This window comes from Centruroides sculpturatus, unplaced genomic scaffold, assembly GCF_000671375.1.
Source record: "Centruroides sculpturatus isolate CEXI.00-Female unplaced genomic scaffold, Cexi_2.0 scaffold871, whole genome shotgun sequence".
Lineage (NCBI taxonomy): Eukaryota > Metazoa > Arthropoda > Arachnida > Scorpiones > Buthidae > Centruroides > Centruroides sculpturatus.
Window position 1 is genome coordinate 155,798 of NW_019385033.1, and position 7,788 is coordinate 163,585.

The window sequence follows — 7,788 nt, forward strand, 5'->3', positions numbered from 1 at the left end:
TTTTCTGATGAGAGTAATCTATGAAGAATAGGCCTATTCTTTATTCAAAATTGTTCAATAACTTTTACATTTAAACTTTATAATTTGTTAAGCAAGATTTGTGAAAATTTCTCTCTCGGATGTTACAAAACTTAGCTAATTTTTTTGTTTCATCTAAGTATATTAAATTCATGTGGCAAATTCAAAAAATTTTCTGACTCATCTTAATTATAAATTTCATCCTTCCTCGAACTTTTTATAAATAATATCTGTAACAAATTATAAATTTTCTACATTTAAGTTTAAAAGACTAATGGCACTATTAAAATTATCTATTGTGTATGATTTGGTTCAGAGGTACTGTACAAGTATGAAGTTAAAATTCGTTCAAAAAAATGAATAATCTTAGTAATTTATTAAGTAAAAGTAAACCATTTTAAAATTATTCCTATAAATTTAAGAAAACATGCGAGCTAAACTTTATACTGTATTTTCACTTTATACTCACTCAATATTACAACTAAAAAAATAATCTACTTCTGCGTGACTTCGTTCTGACGACCACAAAATATAATCGACCAGCATTTCCTATTTCGGTGAGTTGACGTCATTCAGCCGACCAATCAGTGGGTTGTGCCATCTGGATATTTAGTTGCACGTCTGCAAACACCTTCATCTGTTAAGTGATTCACGCCAATTCTGATTATACTTTTTACCAAAAACATTTAACTTGTCCCAGAAATAAAGGCAAACTAGAACTATATCTTTGATGTATTTAAATAGTCTCAAGCATTTAACTAAATGCCGTGACATTTGATGATAGGGAAGCTGTGTTTTTGTAACAAGCCGACTTCCAGGGGCAATCAGTCAGCGATGGTCTAGGGTCCATTCGTATTCGTTTGTTCGATAAGCCAGTAAAAACCGTAGACTTCTCTAAATGTATTTTTAATTAATAGATTATCTAACGCACTTAATAAATAAGCAAGTTCAATATAATTAACTCTCTTATATTAGATTTAATAGATTCTATACGCCCTCTAAATGCCAATTCTCGCTTCGATAACATCTACTAATTAAAATATATCTATTAGCCGTAACTATCTTGTTATAATTTTCAATATATATTTTATATTGTGTACTAATGTTAAATTCTATTCTATTTTGATTTCCAAATTGCTTCAATTTTACGAAAGAATCGATGCGAGATTTAGGATTTTCGTGTCTTTTGCCAGCTTTACTCAAATTATTTAAATCGTCAAAGCCAATCTCATTCTACACACTAATTTTATTTGAAAATAGTAGGCAAGGCCAACAAAACAAATTTTGCATTTTTATGCATCCACAAAGCCATTTTATATCTTCATAAATTTTATCATGAAAATGTCGAACAAATTTTTTCTTTTTCATTATATGGTCTCGAGCCAAAACTTTTTGAAATAAATTTTCGATATCACAATTACATTCTAAATTGCTAGCTATAATATAAGGGCTAAAATTAAAAATAAAATTATAAAAACTTACTTGTTAAAATAAAATGTGTGATGATATACAATTATACATACCTGGTACAAAATATTCAATTGTATGAATATACTTTTAAAGAAAATTATAAATATAGTTTTGTGAAGAAACGTACATAAAAATAACATAAAATAGTCTTTACTTTTTAAATATTAAAACAATCCACCTAGTTAAAATTGCTCCCTACCAGTGGCTCGTGGATGGAATCAGAGACGGTCTTGGTAGGTGTGCGGTGCGGTGCATGCTTGCCAAATCCCGAGGGTGCCGATACCGGTTAATGTCTCTTTTGTCTCATCACTAGTATATCTCAAAGGACGCGACAGGGTTGTTGTAAATTTTAAACGTTTCTCATCATAGCTGTAAAAATCTAAATTTGTTAAACTTAAAAGTCATTTGTTTTCTAACTACTGTAATTCGTTTTAAGACCAGGTGTCCACGGAAATTTCCAAAATTTACAACTTTTACTCACTTTCATTGAACTGGAAAAATTTCTGTCTTTATTACATCTAATATTACGAAGAAATCAGTCCCACTGTACTCGGCTAGATATTGGTCCGGTTAGGCTTTTGTTTAAGTAAAATTCCGGCTCTTTCATCAGGGTTTTGTTTACGTCCCCAATTCCCTAATCGCTTAATTATTTAACTACTTCTTAAGTAGAAATAAGTCGAAACCAGTTACTTTGTACTCGAATATTTGTAGTCTCGGGAAAAAAGTGGAAAGACAAATTTTTATGACAAACGGATACATAAATCGTAAATTTAAGGAAAATAAATTCTAGAGCTTTTTCTGTACCTCGTGCATCTCTCTCATTCATTAAATTTAGTTGTAAATGACGCTGTCGAAGTAACGGTTAATTTTTTAACATTATACAAGAATTGTACCCGTCTTTTTCTACATCTCCTTAAAGATGGGACATACGAAATCGTAATATCACTGGTTTAACATTGAAATCTGTGAGTAATATAAAATCGGAGAGCGGAATTAAAATATCAAATATTTTAATGGATTTTTTAACTCCCGTCAACTATACAGAAGTATCGTAAAAACATACCAGTAAATTCTTATCGGTTGGGTTAAGTTATGAATCTACTCGTTATTCACGTAATCGGCCAAATATCTTGCGGGCGGGCGGCTAACAGCCCAGAACCGGTCCCGGATAGAATGGAAGCGTTATATGTGTAGCATCAACCCAAGGTCGTAGGCTTCCACCGGCTAAACCGGGTGAGGTTGGTGCTCTGTAAAGCGCGTGCGCAAATCTGGCTTTTTGGAATCTGACAATACAGAGATTCCACTCCGCCACTAATATTCGAATATACAATAGCAATCTTATTTTTTTTCACGTGTAGTATAGAAATTTGTAATAAAATAGATAACGCGGTTATAATAAAATATTGTGCGATTATTTTCATATATTTAAAATTAATATGTATTTATTTTTTATAAAATACAAGGGAAGCGGCGCTTCCACCGCTTCTAATAACGGCACGCCACTGTAAAAGTGCATAGTTGCAAAATAATTCATTTTTATTGTTTCGGCTACAAACAGTTCAAATCCGATACTTTTGGAGCACAACCACGCTACTTTTTAACCATCAGATCTGGCAACGCTGGTTAGGCCCACCAATCGCCAAGCGGTATCGTTTCCAAACACTGGTTCGCTCCTCGCCAGGACGGGTTGGCCACGTGGTTTTCCCTGTTTTCTTCACGTCTGTAACGTCTGAATAGGGCCCAGTTACTTTTAAAACGACCTCCCGGAAGGCATACCCCTAGGCAGATCGCCCAAGTGTTGCGTTGCCATAACTTAACAAATAAACAAACAAAACAATCCGCCCCTTCGCCATGTTTGTGATCTAGCTTCCGCTTGCTTAGCTTGCACGTCATTTTTTATTTGACAGGTTTAAACTTAATAGAACTACAGTATTTTTATATCATTGACAACGTTTAAAAAGACGCTTTTCTGGCGGATTATTCTCGCAGTCTGACACGACTAGATACTGCTTTATACGAAGAGAAAGTTTCATTATTTCAAGATGCCGATCCATAAGAAGTAGCATCTTCGTTGTAGATCAAGAGTTGTGGCTTAAAGTAGAATTTGGTGACATCACAAACTATTTGGTTTTGACGACAAATTACTACACTCGTTTACAAATGAAAGCTTACGAATATCCTGATTACGTGTTCTTTCATAACGCCGCTGATGTGCAGTTGGGTTGTGGCCACTCTCATACCTCGTGGTTAATGTTGGCACCCAGTCTGATGATGATGATGAATCTGCTAAGCGATTATCTTTGCTTAACACTTTAATATTAACTCTACCGTATATTTATTACAAGAAGACACCAAGAAAGCAAATCGAAAGGTGAAAAATAAAGTTAGAACACAATTATTATCTATTTAAACTAAAATTTATTTTGTGGGTATTAACAAAAGGATTTGTGCAATCGACTTGTACACGCTTTATGATACTCGTGCAAAAGTTTATCTAATTATTTACTGATAACTAGCAATCTGATTCTTCTTACCTGAAACTCTTCTATTGATATTTACTTTATCCGTATTGAAATTTTACCGGTTAATTCTCGAGAGCCACGCAGATTGCCTTCGTGGTGAAAGCTCCTCAGTTTGAGGTCCTTGATGATAAATAATGCCGAGAATTTTTAAAAAAATGATATTCTTTGTTCTTGAGTGAAATAGCATTACACCCAATTAAATACCAATTCACCAATTCGCGACGAATAAGCAACACGAGAACTTCAGCTAAAGCGCTCGTAAACACAAATAAAACGTTAACAAACCACAAAGATGGCGCCGGATTTTGTGATGTCGACTTGAAACCTTTCCATAGTTTTGTTTTTACTACTGAAAAAAATTCAAATTTAAAACGATTTTGTTCTTTCAAATTTATTTCTAGGTCACGTACAAGACAAAAATGAACATTTGAACATAATTTGTCAAAGTTCAAAGGACAATTATCATGTAATTTAGTCTTAAATTCACTCTTGAAAAATACGAATTTTCAAAGCAATAATATTACAAACAGATTAAATACGTCTTAATTATGCACATTGGCAAAAAATTTTCTAAAAAAAAAAAGAAGTGTAACTTTCTGAATTCAAATAAATTATTATCATATTAAAATCTGAATATCGTTGATTGTTATTGCGGAAGTGAAAATTTCATCATTGCCAAATTATTATGAGGAAGATTTCGTGTCGATAACGTAAATCTTTTTGGAAAATCAAGAAGAATGAATCTAAATTAAGAGAGAAATTCTATAGGAATCGATGGCAGGAAGTGGGTTTAAAGATTACAGATGCAATACGACGAGCAATTAAATAATTTCGCTTAATTATCTCCTCTAAAATCCGATATATCCGGTAGTGAGTGGTATATATATATTTTATTTCTACAAATGAAATTCTTGAAAATTATCAATTTACAAGTATTACAACAATTATCAATTGTTAACCACTCGGCTCTCGGCTATTTTGATTGTTGCTCTAAGGATCCGGGTTCGAATCTGGACGAGCAATTTCAAGAACTTCTCATAGGCTATCTTTTCCGTATGAGTTATCTATTATTTTTTTTTACAACTCTTAACTATTTCCTTTAAAAAAAGATTTCCCAGTTGCATCTATTGTGGATCCGAACCGGGATGGGGAAAAGGCCAACTTAGTGCTCACTGGGGGGAAAGAACAAACAAAAAAATGGTAAAAATATTTTAATTTTATACAATTTATAAGTTTTATACATTAAAAACTCTCTGTAAAAATTCGAAAATAATGTTTTTGAGTTCTTATAGTTGGCTACAACTGTAAAAATAATTCNCCAGCTAATGCGCGTGTAAACACAAATAAAACGTAAACAAACCACAAAGGTGGCGCCGGACAATTGCGCATGCTCACGACGTCACGAGTGACGTCGACTGGAAACTATTGTTGCGTTAACAATAAATGCTAATAATATAATTTTGGCAATTGTCAAAGTGAATTATTCGAAGATTTTCTTTTCGAATGCTAATTTATCGAAAGCGAAATAGTTTTGAGAAAATGAATAATCAAAGTAAGTTAGATTATCTTATAACTTATTCATAAACATCTTATGGATGCTAATAAAATTATTTTACACTAAATTACGATAAGGATTGCTCTTACATCGTCTCGTTTCAATGAGATAATTAAAAGAGATTATCAATTAGTTTAATAATTAAACCCTCGAGGTTTTCAACCGATAATACTGTTTTTACTTAATTTTTATTGTATATTAAACTAGCAGACCCCGCCACGCGTTGTTGTGGCTCAAAATGTATCTATTATAAATGTATAACACCTCCCCCGTGAGGAAATATCGAAAAATCCCTTTTTAGTGTATATTCTCTTGACGTACCCTATTAAAACGCAAAAACCCGCATCTAAAATAGTGTATATAGAAGCAGAGTTTTTTAGGGTAAGCCTTAATCCTGTCCATCTTCCCCAGTGATGGGAATTTCGACATGTATATTACTGTATATAAAAACACGTGCCTATTCGAATGCAGCGTTGTGTCAAAATTTCAAAAGAATCGGTAGGAACAAACGAACATTACATTTTTATTTATATAGATAGATATAAGATGATCTGCTTTAGTTCATCCTCACAGAAAAGCGTAATGCCTCACAGAAAAGCAAACTTAGGTCGTCGTACTCGTAGCGCCATCTNCCACCGCTTCTAATGACGGCACGCCACTGGTAAAAGTGCATAGTTGCAAAATAATTCATTTTTATTGTTTGGGCTACAAACAGTTCAAATCTGCTACTTTTGGAGCACAAGCACGCCACTTTTTAACCATCAGATCTGGCAACGCTGGTTAGGCTTACCAATCGCGAAGTGGTACTGTTTCCAAACACTGGTTCGCACCTCGCCAGGACGGGTTGGCCACGTGGTTTTTCCTGTTTTCTTCACGTCTGTAACGTCTTAGGGCCCAGTTACCCTTAAAACGACCACCTGGAAGGTATACCTCTAGGCAGATCGCCCAAGTGTTGCGTTGCCATAACTTAACAAATAAACAAACAAAACAATCCGCCCCTTCGCCATGTTTTTGATCTAGCTTCCGCTTGCTTAGCTTGCACGTCATTTTTTATTTGACAGGTTAAACTTAATAGAACTACAGTATTTTTATATCATTGACAACGTTTAAAAAGACGCTTTTCTGGCGGACTATTCTCGCAGTCTGACACGACCAGATACTGCTTTATAAGAAGAGAAAGTTTCATTATGTCAAGATGCCGATCCATACGAAGTCAGCATCTTCGTTATAGATCAAGAGTTGTGGCTTAAAGTAGAATTTGGTGACATCACAAACTATTTGGTTTTGACGACAAATTACTACACTCGTTTACAAATGAAGGCTTACGAATATTCTGATTACGTGTTCTTTCATAACGCCGCTGATGTGCAGTTGGGTTGTGGCCACTCTCATACCTCGTGGTTAATGTTGGCACCCAGTCTGGTGATGACTCATCAAACAACGAGGAAGGTTTTCCTTTGGGGTAAAAAACTTTTTCATTAATATATTATTATTAATATATATAAAATTATTAATATTAAAAAAACTTATCATTATGGTATGTTATATGTAAATAATAAATAAGAATTTGTAAGTGAAGAATGGGAATTATTGTTTATATCTTAAAACATATGCACATTTTTATTTATGTAAATTAAACTAAAAAAACAGCTGGTTCACAATGCATTTCAAATTTTTTATCTGCTACTTTACTGAACACTTTAATACTAATTAACTCTATTGTATATTTTTTATAAACAGACACTAAGAAAACAAACTAAAAAGTGAAAATAAAGATAGAACACAATCATTATCTATTCGAACTAAAATCTGCGGTTATTAAAATTATTCAACGTTATTTTGTCGGCATTAACACAGGAATTTATGGCAGATTTGGTCTTTTCAGTGGAATATTAATACAGTAAGGTCTTGTTTTCACAGAATTAGTATTTGTGGTTTTGTGGAGGCTAATGTTTAGGCTAACACATTCCTAGTGTCACTAGACCTAACTCTGGAAATGGAAAACTGTGCTTTTAATATTCAAAAAATAAAGAAATATCAAATGCCACTCGCTGCAATGAATAACCTGCTTTGCATATATTTTGCTCAAGGATCGTACATACTGTCTATTCTATAATAAAATTGTGCTTTTATGTTTAAGAACGTTAGACTAAAATGTTCTTACAGTAAAAAATGCTCTAAAAATGGGTGACATTACTTTTATTTGCAATTTTTGTTTTTTTT